Below are 21534 nucleotides of genomic sequence, written 5' to 3'. Positions count from 1 at the left end.
ACTACCCCTGTCTCCTTCAATGGCATCTCTAGACAATGATCAAAGTGACTTGATAAAACTTAAGGTACATCAGGGTGCTCTTCTGCTCAAAACTCCCCAGTGACATCCCTTCTCACGCCCTTCGCTCAGAGAAAAGCCGTAACCCCCCATCTGCCATTCTGCCCCTTTGTTCTTCCAATGTGGTGGGTGCACTCCACCTCAGCCCTTGCTCTGCTGCTCTCTTTGCCTAGAATACTCTTCCCGCAGGTACCTGTGGGACCTGTTCCCAAATGTCGTCTTCTCAGTAAGCCCTTCACTCGCTACCTTACCTCGAATTGCATCCCCCAGCTTCCCTCAGCTTCCTATCGATCTTCCTCTTTATTTTCTCCTTAGCATTTGTTTCCAAATGCTTATCTTGTTTAAATCGTCCCTCTCCATCCCCTCAAATGTAAGCTCAATATAGGTAGAGATTGTTATACCCCTTTTTCACTACTATCTCCACAGAAACCAGCACAGTGCCTGGTGCATGACAGGTGCTTCATGAATATTTATTGAATCAAAGAATAAATGAACAAGCTGGTTAAATGAAAGAACTTGGATGGATGAAAAAATAAAAAACCTTTTCCCATAGAGAGATAAAATGTAAAAGGGATTTCTAAGGAGGCATAAAGGGAATTTTCTAAAACCGCTTTCCTTCTGGGGTATCGCTGGGGGCAAGACTGTGGAGGTGCTTTCTGCCAGCCACCTACTAGAGAACCCTTGGGTCTGGTAGAGCTCTGGTGGGGAAGGACCACTATCCTGGGAGCCAGGACAGCAGGCTCTAGCCCTGCCTCTGCCTCTAGCTAGATAAGTTTGGGGAAGCCCTTTCTGCTCACTTGGGCCCTGATTTTACTGGTGGAGAAAGGCTGCTATGGGCTCTGACTTTCTTCCATGGTGGATTGCACTGAAAGAACAATTCATTGATCAGTGATGTAAACTCTGTGGGTGTATCTCCAAAGACTCAAGAGCTACATTTTTAGCCTATGAATTTCCTCCAGAAGTGCTTGTGGCCCCAGAAATTTCTCCACTCCGCCCCATGGAGCGGGGCTGTGTCCACTGGGCTGTGGCCTCTGCCGGCTTATGTTAACAGTCAGAGCTCATGACGATGTCTGTGGCCTGCCTCTTTAGGACACCGTGTTCCATCTGCTGCAGCAATCTTGTGGTCCAATTTTTATTTCTACTTTAAATACACAAGCTTTCTCTACACATTTCACGTGAGTATCTTGAGGGAATCCAGGGACATTTTTCTTTAACCTGCCTGAAATTTGTTTTGGCAGAAGTTCTGAAGGCTGAAGTCTTGAGAGATTTGGGTTTTGTTAAATTATAGACATAATTTCAGTGAGGTTAAATAGCTCAGGCAAAAATTGGAGTGCCCTCACATCATTTATGCCCGTGAAACTCTACCCATCCTGCAAGGCCTGACTCTAGTGCTGTCTCATCCAGAGAGCTTTCCCAGGTCAGCAGAGCTAGAAGGTCATTCTCTTCTCCCCGAGGCTGTGTGCTGGCAGAGCATGTAAAGGGAAGCCGGACAGATAAGGGTTTGAATCCCAGATCTTGCTAGTGGGTAACCTTGACCAAGTTTCCCAATTTCTCTAAGCCTCAGATTTCTCAATTGTAAATGGTGATAGTGAAAATAGTAGTAGGTAACATTTATTGAGTGCTTACTGTCAAGCACTATGTTAGATATTTTACATCATCTATTTTACTCAATCCTCTGAAGAACCCTGTGGGACAAGACATTTTATTATGTCTTCTCTATATATGAGGACACTGAAGGTAAAAATGAAATAATAATTAATATCTCACTGAGTGATGAAGATTAAATTTAAAAAATATGGATCATGGCATTCATTAAGCACTTAATAAATGTAAGTTCCTTCTCCATTGTATTCATTAAACCAGCTTGGGTATGTCATTCTCACAACACTTACCCTGTGTTGCCTTATATTATGACTCTGTAGAAGTAGTGAGACGTACAGGATGGGAAGTAAGAGCCTGGGCTTTAACCCTTGGACATGTTACTTAATCTTTGTGAATGCTGAACTCCTCAACTATAAAATAGGAGGAATGCTACTGTGAAGGTTCATCGAACTGATATATAATCTAAAATAATGCCTGGCACATAATAGCTATTACTGTCATTATTTATCAAGAATGTTAAAATCTATATTCCTTTTCAGTTTGAAGTTACCTGAGAAATAAAACAGGTCTTTTCCATTGTTGTACCCCTTTGTGACCTCATCCTGTGTGTTGTATGTTACGAAATTACTTCTCAAAGTGCACCCAAAGTGGCACCTGAATTAGAATGTCCTGAAAGCTTGATAAAAGGAAGATTCCTGGGCACCTCCCCAAACTCAATGGATTATGATCTCTGGCAGTGACCCAGGATTTTGTATTTTACCAATCTCCTCAGGGAAGTTCTATGGACCCTGATGTTTGAGGACCACTCTACTCAGGGCACCAAATATCTATGAGTGAAATAAACAAGTGGATGGATGATCAAAGCAATTTTTTTTTCCCATGTGGCACAGCTTGCATGATCTTAGTTCCCCCACTAGGACTGAACCCCGGGGCCACGGCAGTGAAAGCGCCATCACTGGACCGCCAGAAAAATCCCCAAAGCAACTTGTTTAAGTATGCATTTTTCAAAAGTAATGGAAAGAAAAACTACCAATAGTGCTAATAATTTCGGGTTAAAAAGATTCTGGTCTTGCTCTTCAGCATACAGTTTTGGATCCCACTTACTCATTTGGCTTATTCTTGCCCCAAATGCTCCTTCAGTCCATTTCCTTGAGGAGGTGGAGTAGTTATGTATTGAGGCACAGGTCTTCAATAGACTCTGAAAATTTCCTAAGAACTGTGAGTCTCCAGCTGATTCCTCAGCAACATAGACTTACCCACACTGTGGGTGCCTGCCTGTAAGTATCATCTTAAAGCTCTATCGAGATGAATTATATTAATGGAGTCTATAAGAAAACAAACACCTCCAAACTTTCAGAACTTTTAATAGAGATAAAAGTCTTTTCAGCCTCGACATTTTAGCAAAGAAAATGAAATCTTGAGTTACATGAATCATATGAGTCATATACATAGACATTTTGGATTTATTTTTTATCCCAAGTTTCTTTTTTAAGGACATTTCTTAAAGCACCGCTAAACAAAAGATTATTTTTCTATAAAGACTTGTCATACCAACATCTCAGTAGAAATGCCGCCCCTTTAGAAATAAAAAGGAGGGAAGACAGAAAGTGATGTGGTCAGCGGAGTAATAAATTAAATTCACCTGGCAGAGTTTGTTCTTCAGGTCTGAAACATGTAAAAGAACACACTTCTAGTGAATGAAAAAAAAAAATTCCACAGAAAGAAAGACCAGTTCTGAAACATGAAAAGAGAGGTTACTGTTCCCAAACCCTGACTCCAGCGTAAATGGCAGGCTCGGGTTAAGAGTCATAATTTCCATACCAAATGTGCAAAATTTTACAAGCCAAAACAAAAGCTGTCAAGCCCAACAAAGCCAAAGCTAATTTAATTTCTCCTACAGAAAAGAAAGATGATAACAACCTAGAATTGAATACTCTTGTCGTTAAAAGTTGCTATATTTTAAATTTTTAGTTGAGTTGGGTAGTAAAAAACTACACACAAATATATCTTCTTCCAGGAGGTAGTAACTGCTATATGCTAAAGAGCTCAAAGTCAAAAGTTCTATAGGGTTTGTGTAGCATCTGCACTAGCATATTTCTTACCCAGTAAAGCCTCAATTTCTTCATCTGCAAAACCAGAAACAGACCTGTGCTTTTTTCAAAGGGTGGTTGTGAGGATTAAATGTTAAAATGTCTATAAAGCTCTTAGCACAGTTCCCTGCACACTGTAAGACCTTAATAAATGCTAGTTGTTATAATTATACAAGCTTCAGCCTGGAGACAAAGATTTCTACCTTTATTGGAATAAATAACTGATGCTCATGACCTCAATAATAATGAGATATTATGTTGTGTAGCCCTGGCAGAGGGACTAAAGCAAAAGTGGAGACTAAATAACGTGGAAGAAAAGCCAATTACTTGAGCAGCAGGGGGTGATTGATGTACACTAGTTGGATATATCTTAAAGGAGTTGGTACTTCTACACATGCTTCATGTCACCAAGAAGCTCTATGCCAACAATAAATTATTGTCATGTATTTAGGCAATAATGCCAAATGCAACACCAGATTTACCTGAGTTCTAGTTTTAGGAAAAATAGCCATCTGTTACCTCCTTTTTCTCTGAGGAATACAAAACACTTCGTATGCATTTTTACATTTTCAAAGATTATATTGTGTTAGTGAGGGAGTGGGGAATATTAATTTCTATTTTCTGTTGGGTAGAAGCAGGCCCAAGAAGATAAAACTGCTTTCATAAAATCACATAACTGAAACAGAACCTCAGTCTCTTAATACTAAATTTCAAACTCAATCCAGTAAAGCTCACTGCATTTCACATGGGCTTCACGTGCACAGTAGCTCTGCTGCTTTTTGGTTTCATTTTCAAGAGTAATACATAAATTTCAACCATTTCCACGGTTTTTCCCATCACTGGCTCTCTGGACATGTTCAGGGTGTTTGTCTTTTCAGCTTCAACGTAAATGCTATGCAAGTGTGAGCCTCGTGCTGGGCAGAATTGGAAAGCAGTGCAGTCACGAAGGCTCTGGGGAACCACACCTTTGGTTTTTCATTACAAGTGAACCAAGCTGGGATCAAATCTGAGATCTGAGGGAGAAGGACCTGAATCACTGGAAGTGGCCTCAGCGTCCAAGCAGGATGTATCAGGTATGGTTGGAGGGAACTTGAGGATCAGAGAGATGGCTGTCCTGAAAGAAGCCCCAGTCCATGGGGAACATTTTATGCCTGGCAAACGGGTGTGGGGATTTGAGGTAATGATCAGTCAGGATGAGAGAGGTGAGCTAGAAAAATCTTCTAGAAGCTGAGAGGTCATTAAAACAATGCCTATAGTGTTAAAAGAAACAAAAAATAGAATCCATAAAGAAATGATGGCCCTATAACACACAGGCAGAAAGTAAATGAAATAAGAGAAAAAAACTTCTTGGTTCCAGCTTTAGACATCAATTCCTTTTCTCAGAAATAACAAACATGTATTTCTTGAAAAACATACCTTAGGGAAATAATCAGAAATGCAAAAAAGATTTCTGTTAGAAGATGTTCATCAGTGTGTTATTCATGTTAGTAAAATAATGGAAGAAAATGTAACACTCAACAATAGTAAAATTTAAAATAATTTAAATATTTTATTGATACAATAAATATTGATACAATGAAATAACTATTTATTGATACAATAAATATTGATACAGCGAAATAGTAGACATCCATTAAATAACAAGTTTCCAAAGAATGTTTTATCACAATATTATATTTAGGTGAAAAAGTAAGACATAAAACTGTGCGTACAACATGGTTTTAATTATGTAAAAGAAACACAAAGACACACACACACACACACACACAAAGATTGGAAGTAAATACACCATAAAGGAAACAATGATACTCTATCTCTGGGTGATGAACTTCTTGGAGATTTTATATTCTTCTTTGTTTAAATTTTTAAAAGACTTGAAAATACAACTCACATATCTTTTCAATAATCTGAAGAAATATTATCTGAAGAAAGATGATGTGACAAACCCACATAGAAAAATGGTCAATGTACCTGGCAACCAATGTTTTCTACTAAAACAACTTGTGCGTTCTAAACCTGGAGAAAAACAATTTCAAATTAATCTTCTGCAACACCACTCCCATGGCTACCTTGATTCAAACTTTCAGAAATTCACAAAGACCACGCCACTCAGCTGGCCTCAGGAATGCAGATGTCTGAGTCATTTCCCTTTGGCCATGTGGGGAACATCATCCCCATATATCCAGAGCTGTAAGCAGGCCAAGTCCTGTCATTTTCTGTGGGCAAAGGGAGGGAAGGAGCTACGTGATGGCATGCACAGAATCACGTATCATCTCTTGTGCCATTACGTCTTACCAGCTTTCTGAAGGCACAAACGTTTCAATGCTCTGTTCATTTTTTCCTCGCAAGAATGTGGCCAAAATTTGACGTGTGTAGAAGATGTCTATTTAGCCTCCCTTCCTCAGCATTCTCCCCAGTCTTTCAAATATGTGGTAGGAAAAGAAAACTGATTTGCATTACAACTTTTTTATTCTCTGCATTGAGTTCTCTCTAGTTATTGTTTATTTGGCTTTGAAATGTTCTCCTTTTGAGAGATGAGCATTTGCATACACTGCAGTAGGACTATAAATTGGTATATTTTGTGGGAGATCTCTTAATCATAAACAAACACATATAGACGTGTACATATAACTTTACCTATATATATTAAGAGTCTTGAAAGTATCTTTAAAGTACACTTTCACACCAAAATGCCACTTATAATCAGTCAAAAGAAGATAGTTTAAAATTTCTTCCCATTTTGATACTGTTGTTCTCAAATGAAATTTGGTTTAAATAACAACAGTGAACATCATGTGTTATTGGCAACTTTTGGATAAAACTACGAAGCTCTGAGAAAGGTAAAAAGAAACCAACATCTGTTGAGAATTTTCTGTGTGCCAGACATTTTCCCAAGCTTATCTTCCTTAATTCTCAAGCTGAGATAGATGATGGACAGCTTCTCTTTAATCCCCCTTGTCCTATAAGCCCTTTGCACTGGTATATAATTCTTCTGGAACATTTTCTCACAAGGTTCTCATACAAAGTGATTGATACCATCCTGTTTTCTTCAAAACCTTGATGATCAACTGATTGCTGAGGTTGGGACTGGAAACTATCTTATGATGGTGGGATAGGGGTCTTTGAAGGCATCTCAAGCAACACCACAGTGAGGAAGCACAAAGACTTCCAGAAAGGAAATAGTTCATGGGACCAAGAATCAATGTGTAAGATATAACTTTCATTCAACCTAGCCTCAGCAAGGTGTAAACAGATATTTCTACAAAGAACCAGAAGCACTCTTAAGGGACTTGTGTCCATTATCCTTCATTTTGAATCTAATCATTGTAGCATATTACTTGAGAAAATGCACCAAATTACAAAAAATACATAACTTTTCCTCTAATGGGTTAAATTACCAGAAAGTTTATGAAATGGAAGAAATGAACATTAATTCCACCTTCTCTAAGTTTAGGAAATTTAATCTTTTTGAACTGATTTGATAGTTTGGTTTTGGCTTTTAAGGTCCTTTGCTCTTTTTCTAATCTAGTATTTATAAGGAAGGAAAGACTTGATTTTTATAAATTCCTTCCTCCATTAATTAAAAATACCCTGAGTCTTCCCAGGAGTTGAAGTAAAAAATAAGGTTTCATATAGACTTCTTTCTTCTAATGACCACAGAAGTGGAGTTTAACATTTAGGAAACATGTACCTTATTTTCTCTGGAGTGTTATTTATTAGGAATGCATCATTAGTCACTTCATGGAGAATGCTTCCAAGACAGTGTGGCTGGATAACATCTTAACTGCCGTTTGATGCGAATAAAAAAATCCTTTACAATTATAGGGCAGAAAAATAATGCAAGCTTCATTTAGGCAAAGCTTTTTGGCCTAGACAACTTTTAGAACTGAGTGACCCAGGGAGGGCCTGGAACTTTACTTAAGTGAACATGAAAACTGTCATTATAATTGACACCTGGGTTTGGTACCTAAAAGCTGCAAGAAAAGAACACAATTACAGATCACAATAGGACGAGATAGATTCCCTCTATATATTGCTCTTCACCCAACACTTTTATCATTACCAAGATGAGTACATAAATCACTCCCTGATCATTCTTCATATGTTCCCCAGATTGTAGTTCATTTTCCTGAGCCTCAACTTATTGTACTTTGCTGGACCGTAAGACCAGAATGTGATATTGAAACCAGGCCCATATTCTTCAGAGCTCTACTATTTATATTACTCAACCTCCGTGGCCGTGCTGAGTGCCAAATCTATAGAATGCTTCCACCCCCATCAAAAGCTTCCTGGATTTTTAAGCAAGATGATACCCTTTATTACTTCTTAGTGGCTCATGTACAATTTAGGGAAACCCTCAAGAAGTCCATTCACCTTGCCTAGTTCTGGTTACTTCAGAATCCATACCGTATAACACATGTAGTGGCTCTGTGACAGAAAGATCCTGAAGCTGTGTGGGACCAGGTATATATGTTGTCCTGACAGCTGAAGGGTGCTTTTAACTCTTAGGGAAAGTGCTATGATTGTGGCCAAGTATACACAGATCATTAGCTTTTTTTTCCTCCTAGGTAAAAAATAATCACTAACTGTGATCTTTCCACCAAGTTTAACTTGAATGACAGGCAGAAAGAACACTGCTAAGAACAAAAGCACTTCTAGGCCTGGAGAAGGGAATGGTGGAGAAAAGAGGTAGCCTTTCTTAAAGTCTCTTGAGTTGTAAGTGGAGGCACAAAGGAAGCCAGAATCAAAGAGATTCTTTCATAAAACTGGTAATAATTATTATTGGTTACAATTTAAATACTTGATTGCACCAATGTATTCAAAGAAAGCTGTGGTTTGGTCGTGTCTCCAGAAATTACAGAATATAAAACAAAGTTGGAAAGTTGCAAATGGACCTGATTTTGTGAAAGGAAGCAAGAGCATTTGAAATTTAAATAGCAGTCATGGAAATTATTTTGCAAAATAATTTATTAGGGGAAGCAGAAAGAAATCTGAATGAAAAAGAATAAGGTATCACATGCATTTTTTACAAAACAGCATAAAAGGGAACTTTCAGGATGCCTTCCAGGATGTAGTAATTAGAATCGGTAATATAATGCAGGGACTGGGCCTGATGGGTGGAAGCAGGAAAATAAGTAAACAGTCACACATTAGAATAGATTTCATCTTAGGGGTGAGGAGCCAAGTGACAGCTTTTGCAGCGAGACCACCATATTCTTGACATCCCTTGTCTCCATCAAGAAGCTGCAGACGGACCACACCCCGGCGCACCTGGCGCTGCTGGACGAGATCAGCACCTGCTACCAGCTCCTCCACCCGCAGGTCCTGCAGCTGCTGGTGAAGCTCTTCGACACGGAGCACTCCCAGCTGGACGTGATGGAGCAGCTCGAGTCGAAGAAGACCCTCCTGGACAGGATGGTGCACCTGCTGAGCCGGGGCTATGCGCTCCCCGTGGTCAGTTACATCCGCAAGTGTCTGGAGAAGCTGGACACCAACATCTCCCTCATTCGCCACTTTGTGACTGAGGTGCTCGACATCATCACGCCCCCCTACACCTCTGACTTCGTTCAGCTTTTCCTTCCTATCCTGGAGAACGACAGCATCGCCGGCACCATTAAAACAGAAGGTGAACACGACCTTTTAACAGAGTTTATAGCTCACTGCAAGTCTAACTTCATCTTGGTGAACTGATTCAGAGCATCCTCCAGAGCTGGAGCAGAACATTCCAGGAGACCTGCTGTGGAAAAACCCTTTCCAGAAGCTATTGTTGAAGAGGCCCAGTCAGCATCTTGGAAATGGGCTCTGGTGGGAGGAGGTGGATAACTTTTTTAAAAAGGAAGATGTTAGCAGTGTAACGGCTATTAGGAACAGTTCCCTCTCCTCGTGAGTCCAGGGCTGTCCCCAAGTCCTGTTTACAGTATTCATTTCTCCCTGTAGTGGAACTAGGTTCCCGTTACCTCTTGGGATGTAGCCAACTGTCAGCCCCTTGGGTGGTGGAAATTCAGAAACTGAGACACTTAGATGAACTATTTTCAGAGGTGATTTAAGTTTTCTCACAAGGCTCCATTGGTTAGTTCATATTATTGCAATTGCTTTCATTTTCCGAGAACAAGTAAAATGCCCTTCTGCGGTTGGAAGGTGTAGGTCCCGGTGTTAATGTTGTTTTCGTGTGTAAATAAAGCACTCAGATTCAAAAAAAAAAAAAGAAACCATGACCATTTGGCAGAAGATTTCAGCAAGGTCTTGGTCCTTCTATGGCCTTTATGTTTGTCAAGAAGTTCTGAAAAGTACTTCCTGCCAAACCTTACACCCTTTACATCTTGAACTTTCTGGGCATTCCCGCCCTCCTTGGAGGAATGAGATGTTGATTTTCATCCTTCCCTGCCAGGTCCAGAGAAGTTCAGCACTGCCAAGGGCTGGTGTCAACTATACAATCTTGATATAGCATGCAAATATCAAATATAGATCATTAAGTTTGAAGTTGCTAATGATCACTGATTCATTAACAAGTCAACAGAAATATTGACCAAGCATCCCCAATGTGTAAGGCATAATATCAGAGATATATAAATGAATTTAAGATATAGTCGCAATCAAGAAATCTACAATCTCATTGTAGAACAGAGATTAGACATTAGCTCTTAGTAGGTATTGTTAGTTTTTCATGGAAATAAACATAAATGGCATGATCAACAAGAACCATCAAGTTCAGGTAAAGTGATAGATCCCCAGGGACTAGAGGGGCTACCATACCTTCAGGAAATAAGGGGACCTGAGGAAGGAGTAGAGCAAAAAACATACATTCTTGATAACCTTTTATGGGTCAAGCTCCACATTTATTCTTTCATTTAATCCTCTCACCAAGTGTCTGAGGTAGATTTTATTCTTATTTTTATAGATGAGAGCATGGAAGCCTAAAGATGCTTAGAAACTTGCCAAGGTTACAAAACTAATAGACAGCAGAGTCAGAATTTGACCCACGTCTGACTGAGTTCACTATCTTATACTCCTAACTTCATTAAGAAGGATGGCTGAAGTTGATAGACTAAGAAGCAGCCACAGAGCAACTTCCACACAGTCTGGCATGTACTTTCTCAATATGCACCTGCACAGAGAGTTAAAATTAGTTCAGCGGTTAACGGTTCTCTTAGTGAAGTGGTGGAGAGAGAAATATGATAGCCTAACACATAAGAGGTAAGCGCTACAATTGGGTTTTTAGCTAAATTGTTTTCTGGTTTTGTGCTCTCCCAGAAGCAGACCCAGAGATAAGGATTCAAATGCAAATATTCAATAGTATAAAAAGGCAAGCAAGAAATATTCATAGAAAAGAGGGGGAACAAGACAGGAAAGAACATGTAAAGGGTGACGTAGTAAAGCCAGTCACCGTCATGGATGACTGGAACATAATCTTGAAGGGGATCATCTCTGGAAAACAGTGGAGAACACAAACCTCAGAAGCACCCATCCAGGAAGTCATACAGCTGGAGGATTTATACCCTAGCTCCAACCAGTCATTGGTTAAGAGCAGAGGGATGGTGGAGTTGGGGTAGTTAACGCCCTGGTACTTCTTGTCTGCCATGAGCACAGGCAGAGTCCCATCTGAGGCTTGGAGGAAAGCCCCAGGAGAAGGTCATGCAGACACAGTTGAGGCTGGCTGTCTTGAGTGACACAGGTAAGCCTCAAGGGTTATAGGCAAGGCACTAGCAGCACCTATAAACACCAGTATCTTTGGTGCAGATTTTGTAATATTCTCTATTACTCCAGGCCTTTGGATGTGTAGGATTATGTAGGCCATTGTCTCTCAAACTTCAAAGTGCGTAGGAAGCTCTTGGGAAGCTTGTTAACAAAGCAGATTCTGGGACCTCATCCATTGAGAGTCACCTGTGGTTCAGGGATGGAGTCTAGGCATTTATGTCATTAATAAGTAGCCCAGGTGATTCTGACCCACATGGTCCATGGGTCACACACTGAGAAACAATGCCTGGAATCTCCATGAATTACATGGAAAACAGATGAACAGGGGAAGGCCATGTGATAAAGTGAAAAGAAGATGGTATTTGGATCAAGATATCCTTGGATATAAATGCTGGCTCCATTACTTAGTGACCTAAGAAAAATTACATAATCTCTTTGTTTCAGTTCTTTTTTTATAACCTATAAAATGGAGAGAAAAGCATACACTTGGACTGTTTTCTATGAGCGTTAAATAAGATAACTGGTAGAAGAGTCCAGAGCACTATGTGTCATGTGGTAAACATCAGTGTTAATTCTTTTATTTTTTTCTCAGAAGATTGAAATCTGTTGACAAAGTGATACCAATGGCATTTGACAGTTAATGCTGTTTGACAAATTATACCTGACTAGAAGAAAACTCGATGACAAAATAATGCAGGGCTTAGCTCTAAAATTTCCCCCCAATTTCTCAGTGCACCTACAAATTAAGTTATTTTTTACCTTCCACTTACAACTGCATTACATAATGATTACCCTGGGGCTATAAATAGAAGTGTCCAAGTTCCAAGAGACAGATCAGGTTAAGTTGGCTCCAGATCTGGCTCAAGGACCTGGACTGCAGACTCTCACTCTTAGACACTGACTTTCTATACTGAGAAACTTTGGTTTATTGGTTCTTTGTGTTTCTAGGGAAGATATTTTCAAGTATACACTGAGAAGAGAAGGAAAGGTGCCAAGAAAAAGATTAGAGCTAAAACTATGATTTTGAATAGATTGTGCTTATTTATTGTTATTATCTCATCAAACTGATTGACAATCAGAATGAATTTGGGATTATAATGGTATTACCACGATATAGACCTCAAGAGATGAATATTAGAGCAAAAAGCAATATGCTTTGTACTTAATAGATACTTAGGTGTTCACTGAATTTAATGACATCATTCAGGACACATAGTCACCTTCATGCTCCTCCAAGATCTCTAGATGGTTCACTCCCTCTGCCTCACCTTTACCTTGGTCACCTAGTTTGGCTTAAATATTAACCGAATCTCTCTTACCTTAATTTAGAATAAGTGACTTCTACTTGGTCCTCAGGAATTTAGAGGAAAATGTATCAAAGAGCAAAGCTTTTTTAGCTACTCCCAAGATTGGCTGACTTAATCTCATAACCAAAACATGGGTAGGCCAATAGTGAAGATTTTAGAAGAAAAATTTTTTTCTATAAATGTTGATCTCATTTAGTCCTGATATGGATCACAGGGTCCACTTACTGTAGAGTATGATGCTGCCCTCAAGCATGATGCCAGAGCCTGTTTCTTTAAGCTTAGGTACATGAGCTATGCAGTCACCCTCTTAACATCACCAGAGAGATAAACACTGCTGGACATGAAGCCTGCAGCACAAGCCTCGTGGGAAGTCATGTTTTATCTCACCCCACTCGAGTGCACCTCCCAAATAGTCACTTCCCCATGCTTATGAAACCTCATACAAGCCTCTGTGTCCCTGTCCTTTCAAGTGAAAGCCTTTTGCTTTAGTCTCCCAGGCCTTCCCTGACCCCCAAAAGACTGGCTCAAGAGTTAATGATTAGGAAGTGAAGATTTAGAAACAAAGAACAGCCTTTGGGACGGGAAACTGGTAACAATTTAGACTATAAACCAGCCGCATTCTCTGACACACATTCCCAAATTGCACAGGAAGCAGACCCCACCAGATAAAAACTGCTGACCTTGGGCTTCCCTGGTGGCGCAGTGGTTGGGAGTCCGCCTGCCGATTCAGGGGACGCGGGTTCGTGCCCCGGTCTGGGAAGATCCCACATGCCACGGAGCGGCTGGGCCCGTGAGTCATGGCCGCTGAGCCTGCGCATCTGGAGCCTGTGCTCCGCAACGGGAGAGGCCACAACAGTGAGAGGCCCGCGTACCGCAAAAAAAAAACAAAAACTGCTGACCTCAAGCGCAGAGACCCCAGACGAGCTGAAACCAGAAGATTGGTGATGCTCACAACTTCACCTTGATGCCAACCAATTCAAGAACTGTGCGCGAGCTGCTCACACACCCTGCAGCCCCGTCTCTCACATTGTCTTTAACAGTCCTTTGCCTGCACCACGATGTCAAGATGGTTTCTAAGGACACTAGTCCACCGTCTTCTTGGTTAGCATGCTTTCTCGAATAAAGTCACTTTCTTTGCCTCAACACCTTGTCACTTGACCCATTGGCCTGTTGTGCAGCGAGTAGCCGAACATGACTTTGGTAACACTTCCACAGGAAAACCAGTGTGGTCTGGTGGTATAAGGATGGGCTTGAGGGCTGATGCACCTCGTTCTGGTCCAGGTTCTGCCTGACTTTTCTTGCTTAGGGACCTGGATCAAGTCACATCTCTACACTCTCATTTTCTCTAATGTACAATTATGGAGTTTGAATAAATGATCACTAAACTCTCCTTCATCCCTGGAGGTGATTTTTCTAAGGAGAACACATCAGGATAACCAATGATAGATAGATACATCTGATTCTCATTACCTGCAGCCATTATGTCCTCTAAGTAGCCAAGAACACTGAATTAGCAAACACTGAACCATGCTCTTAGGGGAAATACAGAGTTAGGTTCCTGCAAGCCTCAGAGCACAACATTTTCATCAACTGATCAATACCTAACCTTATTTTATGTGTGTGTCTATTTAAAGACTCCTTATTTAAAATATATTGTTAATTTATTAACATTGAACTCATGGCCAACAGCACTATAAACTTGTTCCTGAATAAAACTTATCTAACATTTATTTTCTCCATAAGGTACATTACAGCCTTCTTGTGCTTGGGAGCACAGCATTTCAGCACTCTGCTTGGGGACCATTTCAAACAGATGAATTCACCAACAAAAAGTACAAAATGCTAAAAACACGGCATTAAATAGACTGTGGAAGGGACACATTTACAGTTTGAGAGTTGAAATAAGAAGGCAGAGCATCGCCTTGTCCAGCCTCAGCTGGGAACGTGTGCATCAGGCTATTCAAATTTTTTGACACTCGGCGCACAGCCAAGAATGACTATGAAAGGACCACAAATATTTATTTGGAAGTTACAAATAAATTTTAGCGAGTAGGCAAATCTGTAAATATGGAACCCATGAATAATGAGAATCAACTGTACCAATGTAAAATAAAAATAAATTATTGTGTTACTTTAAAGTCTCTTGCTTCTAAAAACAGCAGACTTTCTTCCAAATCTTGACTTCAAGCTGTGTAGTAATCTCCTAAATTCCCCTACACGTTCGCTAAAATTACAACTCCATCTCATAGATGGTGACATGTAGAGATGAAGCAGCTTCCTGAATGTCCCCAAGCAATGCAACAACCAAGCCAGGATAACTCAGGAGTGTGAAACTAAGCCTGTGGTCAGCCCACTGGACTGTCCTGTTCCTGCTCAATTACTCACAGAAAAGATGTTCTCCCTTCCGGACCTGTTAGTTAAGTCCTGTGTTTAGGCTTCGTGGTGGAAGTCTGCAAGTTGTTCTGGGACACACCTTTTGGAATTTCAGCAAGTGATTATAATTTTGTCCTCTAAGAGTGTTATCTAAGGATTAACTGGCTGTTCTTTTACCACACTTTTTTTCTTTTTTTTGTCTCAGAGATGGAATAGCTGACATTTTATCCCCACCCCCTGTATACAGGCAAGTTTTAATGCCATAGCCTCAATTAGGACGTTCCCGTCTGGGCTACTATAATGCATGTACTTGAGAACCATACAGGGCTAATCACTGTTCCTTTTCTGTAGGGCAAGAAACACTTTCTATTCCTTTTTAAAATTTCCCTCTCTTCCCCAGGTTGTCTGTAGCAGTGCCTGGGGCATAGAGCACACTGTAAACACGTTGATGAAATTGAATTCTCTTCCACCATGAAAAATTTCCCAACATTTCCAGTTGGGGAAGCGTAGCTGGAGGGGAACAATGGAGAAACATGTCCAGAAGAATTTACATAACTTGTCTAAAGTCACTAAGCTAGTAAATGCAGAACTATGATTGAAATTTAGAGCCTGTTTTGGGGTTTTTTTTTTAACCAGGACCTATGGCTTAGTTTATTTGTAGTGGTAATGCCTTATATTTCACCAGGTGTAGTTTCAAATGAATTGGTAATTCCAGTTTACAAAAAAAAAATTCTATTCTACTTTTTATTGTCTAGGGCTTCACAGGCAGACAAAAAGGGTTGGGAAGTATTCAGGTTAAAAAGAACTGCCATTTACAAGTTGCTCTATGAGATTTACATCAAAGTTCTCTATCAAGAACCAAGAATGTAGCCATTCACTGGGAGAACCATTCTATGATGTTTATCTTTCAAGAAAATGAAAATTAATGAAAGTATATCATAAATTGAGTGCAAACAGTATCAGACAACTCTAAACAGTACACAAAATGGCTTTTATTTCACATCCACTCATCTTTCAAGTAATTGCACAGCTTCTATATTATCACACAAGAAGACAAGTAACTGGCATTCTCTTCTCTCCATTATTAGATGTTGGACATTGTTGGTCTGCCTGGAACTGAGGAGATAATACAAACTTCATTATATAGATGATGTTCAGAAAGCTTAATATTTCCAAAAGATTCTTCTGTATCAGTCATGTGTCAAGCGTTGTGACTAACAGTCAACTCTAGATTTGATGACATTTTAAGATCCCTTCCTTTCAATCAAAAGTCTATTCTTTTCTGCGGCTACTCTAAGGATGACTAGATTCTCCCAGTATATCTAAACCCATTAAAAGTCTTTGGAAGAATATGTAAGCTCATGAAAGAGATGTTTTTCCCCTTCTTTTGCCATCTGCTGAAACGATTCCAACATTCTCAGGGCTGAGCTTCTTTCCCTTTAAGATCTACTTATAACAGTACATTGATCAAGACACATGAAACCTTTAGAAGAGGCCTTAGAGTTCACCTTGTTCAACTGCGGTCCTCTCTGTAGTATCCGTTCTCAGGTTTAGCACTTCCAGTGATGAGGATTTCTCTACTGTCAGTACCATTTTGAGAAACTCTTCCTGGTATTTATTTAAAATCCATCTTCCAGTGACCTCTACCTACAAGTCATAACTCTTTCTCCTTGAACCAGAAAGAGTAAGCCCAGATAGTTTTGAAATGACTCTATGGTGTGATCATGAGGCCAGAACAATAGTAGTTTACGTGTATTGCCCTGGTTTCCCATCTGGTTTAGTATCTGATCCAGACTTTTCATTGTACAATAAAATTTTACTGTAATAATTGCTTTAGAATAAGCTTTAAACAGTTGGGCAGATCTCTCCTTTGTTCCTCTAGCTTCTACCATAGTCTTGTCCAGTAGTGGGTGAGACATACTTGTAGGGCACAGGGTTCTTATTCTCATATGTGGGCTAAATCTGAAAGATGCCCGGTGATAGCTTGTCTCTCTTTGCCTCACCTTTCCCCAGTCCTTCATACCTCCCTTTCAAAAACAGTTTTCTGATAAAATGAAGTGTACTCAGACGTGAATTGTTAGGTACAGCTGACCCCTTTCAGTCTCTGATAGTTCTAGGTGTATTCAACACTCTACCACTGCTGGCCACCTGGTGTGGCAATCAGTTGTACTGTGACCAGTTGCAAGGGCTGCAAAATACAGGAAGGCACCAGGTCACAGTCAGCAAGGTGACTGAGAATAAGAAATGTGGCAAATTATAGTTTAGGTACATGTGAAACAAGTGGAGGAAATAAAAACAGGGCAGTCCTGTCTGTGAAGCAGGAAGGGAACAGTTTAAACAGTTGGGTACTGTTGTTTTGTCAGTTATTGTACAGTAAAATAACATTGTTGTTGTAAAATCGACAACTATTTATTTTATTATTTGACAATGATTTTTTATTCTGCAATAATCACTTTTAGCAGCAATAAGTTTAAAAAAGGAAGTATAGGTTTAGTTGAAAAAGAGGAAGTGAATTTTGATTACTCAGGAGAGTTAATGATGAACATGTAACTTGCACAAAATGTTTGTTGACATTTACTATCCACCATGGGGTCATAGTGGTATAAACGACCACATGAAAACCAGAAGACACAAATCTGCTGGAGAAGCATCAGCAGTTACTTCAAAAGTTATAACTAATTTATACAGACTGGGCCCTATTTACAACCGAAGAAAGTACCCTTCATATCATTTGGTGAGATACACCTTTTCATTTAGATCAAATGGCTATTCTAAATCACTTTCAATCATTATTTATTCCAAGATTTTTTGTGTGTGCATGAATTCAAAATAAAGTAATAGCTGTTGGTGTGTGGCTTCACGAGCAGAAGAAGAAATTCACAGTTAAATAATGAGAATTTTATGTTGGTCATCAAATAGTCCAAACAGAAAATTAGCTCGTCTCAATTATGCTTCTTTTTTCGTCAATTTCATGTAATTAAAGCCAACATTTTAGAAACTCATTCTCTTGACAGTGAAATATTTGATGTTATTGTAATATAAATTCAGTTAAAACATTTGACATTGAAGATAAATTATGTTTTTGCAATGATAATACAGCACACATTTTGGTGAAACACAATGTTCTTAATAAATTAAGAAGCTATGAAGGAGAGGTGCCCTTGGAATTGGATATTATGCACACATACTTCATAACTATGTTGAAATACGTTGCGATATTCCATCAGTTGATATAGAAACTGTAGCTTCAAACTGTACAACTGTGTTTTTTATTTAACACACAGAGTAACTAATTCCAAACTTTTGTGATAAAGCTGATTTAAAATTTTAATGAAGTACTTTGGCATGGCAGTTCATGTTTTCTCTCTTTGCTATTTGAAATCAGCTTTTAAAAATGTTTGAGCTTTTGAAGTACTACTTAGTAAAGTAACCCAAGTTACCCGCAATGAAAATAAACATTTTTATAAAGGATTTCTGTAAACTGGGATTTTTTTTTCAAAATCAGTTGGAAATATTTAATAAAAGTGTTCGATGAATGGATCAGAGAAATACTTCAGCATTTGAAGCTTTGTATATATTGTATATACTGAGATATATTGAATATTTATATTGACCAGATTGAAAACAAATTTGCAAAGAGAAACGCACTGACATGTATCCCTACACAAGCTAGGAAGAAACTGATCAAATTAAATGGTGAGAGTTCAAACAGTGTATGTAATAACTTTTATAATCAGTAAGGATTAGCTTTGTGCCAGCTACTAAGCAAAGCACTTCATATACTTTGTCTTTGATGTTCCCAAGTATGAAAAAACAGTAATTGTAAAAAGGAATAGTAATAATACTACTATATTATTATCCCGGGATTTTGTTTTGGTTTGATTTCAGGGTTTTATTTTTTTTTTGGATTAAGAGTCTGTAGCTTAAAGAGCAAGGTGAATCTACCCAAGATCATGTGACATGGCCAAAGAGCTAATGCAGCTCCCTCAGACTCCAAATCTGTGCTTGAAACCATTACACTCCAGTGTGGCATGCCTAGCTAGCAATTTCCTGAGCCTTTTAACACCTAAACTATGCTATCAAACTTTACTTTGCATAAATTATTCTATAGAAAAGTACTCAAATGTTTCCCAATGTTCTTTCCCAAATCCAAAAATACATTGCCACATTAAACATTTTTTTTTCATATTAAATATACAATTCCTTCCTGATTAAAATCCTAATTCACCTTTGGGAAGATACAAGCATTTTTAACTCTTTCATTTTACAAATGAGAACTCTGAAGTCCCCAAAAAGCTTAATGACATCTCAAAGACACAATGCAATCTGAAGGCAGAGCTGGGTCCGGAAGCCAGGAGGCTTAGCTCTCTCCCCTAATGCATTTCCCTATTTCAGAGAGACCTTTAAATCTCCACAGGAACATTAGCATGGGTCTGAATCTTCATTCTTAGCCACAGAGAGGTCAATAGCGCTTCTGCAGAGGTAGAAAAGTCTAATGGGCCTTCAGGGTGTTCACCCAGAAAATTGTAGAGAAATCAAGAAGGGCTGCTCTAGTAAGAAAGAAACACACTTGGGAGAGCAAGAACTGATGGAAATAGGCACTTTGAAGTTGTTTGTATTTTATTAAAGTCCATTGTTTCTGAGAGAACATTTTCATTTGCAGGAAGCAAGGAGTGCAGGTCTGAAAGTCCTGTCTTCCTTGACTCACTTCCAGAGAAATGAAGAACAGGACCAACGTGGCTCCCAGCCACCCATGCTAACAAAGCCCCAAAAGGCCCTTTCCTTGGGTGTTCAGATGATATCATCAGCTTAAAGTGTCTCCAAGTGAGATTGGCTGCTCCCAGAAATCTGTCAGCTGAATGTTTGGAAGAAACTGAGAAATCCTTGAAAAACATGGAGGGATCAAAAGTACTTATTAAAGTATTTTCAAAAGAGCTCTGGATTTAATAAGAAGCAAATGAGATCAGATGGAGAGGATTCCAGAGATTGGTTCTAGTGTGGAAAACTCGTGGCAAAGACCAGGAAAATGGAATATATTGATGGGAACAGCACTTATTTGGAAGCGGGGTGTTAGACAGTGTGCAATTGAATTGCTCTGCCCTTGAACCTGAAGGAGTATGCAGAAGAAAGCAATTACTTAAACAGTCACATCTTTCCTAAGAGATCTGATCCAAGAAAAATAATGAATTACAACAAAAAATTTTTTTAAGGAAAAGAGAGGAAACACCCAGGCTCCTCTCTTACTGGAGAGCCTTTTGTGTCTCTAGAAGGTTTGCAACACAGAGTCCTGACTTAGTCAGCCATCTAACTGTTAGAGCCATCAGCCCTCTAACAGTTTGATTAAAAGAATGTTCTAAAGAAATTACAAGTTTTCTTCTCTCATCAACCAACCAACTAACCAACCATACAAACAAAACTACCCTCTGTACACTTTGTTTTAGAGTAAAACATAAGCATGCTATTATGTAGAACAATTGCTCATGGTAATGAGGATCCATTCACTCAATAAACTCCTAATATTTGAATAAGCCAAAAATTAATTAAATGTTCCGGTCCAGGCAAATATTAAGGCATTAGAACTAACATAGAAGATTTCTTCCATGGAGAATTAGGAACCCTGTGAATCTTATCTCCCTGTATTCTCAGTGAAACTTGAAAAGAGGCTGATTTGTAGAGAGATATTTATCCCTAAGGGATGAATCAAACTGATGGCAGCAATCTTCCCTTTTAAATTGCAAGTGTATAATTAATGAAATGTAGTAAGTTGTAACAGTGAAATGAAAAATGAAGTCATAACACCTGGTGTTCATTGGGTATGATAAAAGAGATACTTAAACACAGAATGTAAGATCTTAATTGGCATAACTATTTCTGTAAAAATGGAAGTATTTGCAACAGCTTTCATTTTAAAAGTTTAGCCTTTTTGACAGAAATTCCAGTTTAGAAATGTATTCTAAGGAAATTTTGCGTGCACACAAAATCTTAGCTACAGAGTTGTTCATTATGGCTTTGCTTAAAAAAAATAAGAAATTATCATAAAAGTGAACAAAGGGGGATTACGTAAATTATGTGCATTCATTCAATAGCCATTTTAAGTAGCCATTAAACAAAAGAATTTCAGTGTATATTTAATAATATCTATTATATCTATCTCTATCTCTATATCTATCTAGCTATCTTGCTAGCTCTATATCCCTAAAAAGGTAAACTATAAAATAGAATCACAATATTCAAAATTGGTTAAAAATATTGAGAATATACATGCCTATATTGAAACTTGAATGAAATATATTTAATTATATATGGCTATTGTCTCTGAGGGGTAGAATTGCAAGAATTTAAAAATTATTTTTCCTAAGTATTTGTATTTATAGTTTATATGTCTGATTTACTAACCAGCCTTACCTTAA

The sequence above is a fragment of the Monodon monoceros genome, unplaced genomic scaffold, assembly GCF_005190385.1.
Source record: "Monodon monoceros isolate NGI ecotype Baffin Bay Population unplaced genomic scaffold, NGI_Narwhal_1 Super_Scaffold_18, whole genome shotgun sequence".
NCBI classification, from domain to species: Eukaryota; Metazoa; Chordata; class Mammalia; order Artiodactyla; family Monodontidae; genus Monodon; species Monodon monoceros.
Note: the sequence above shows the minus strand (reverse complement) of the source record.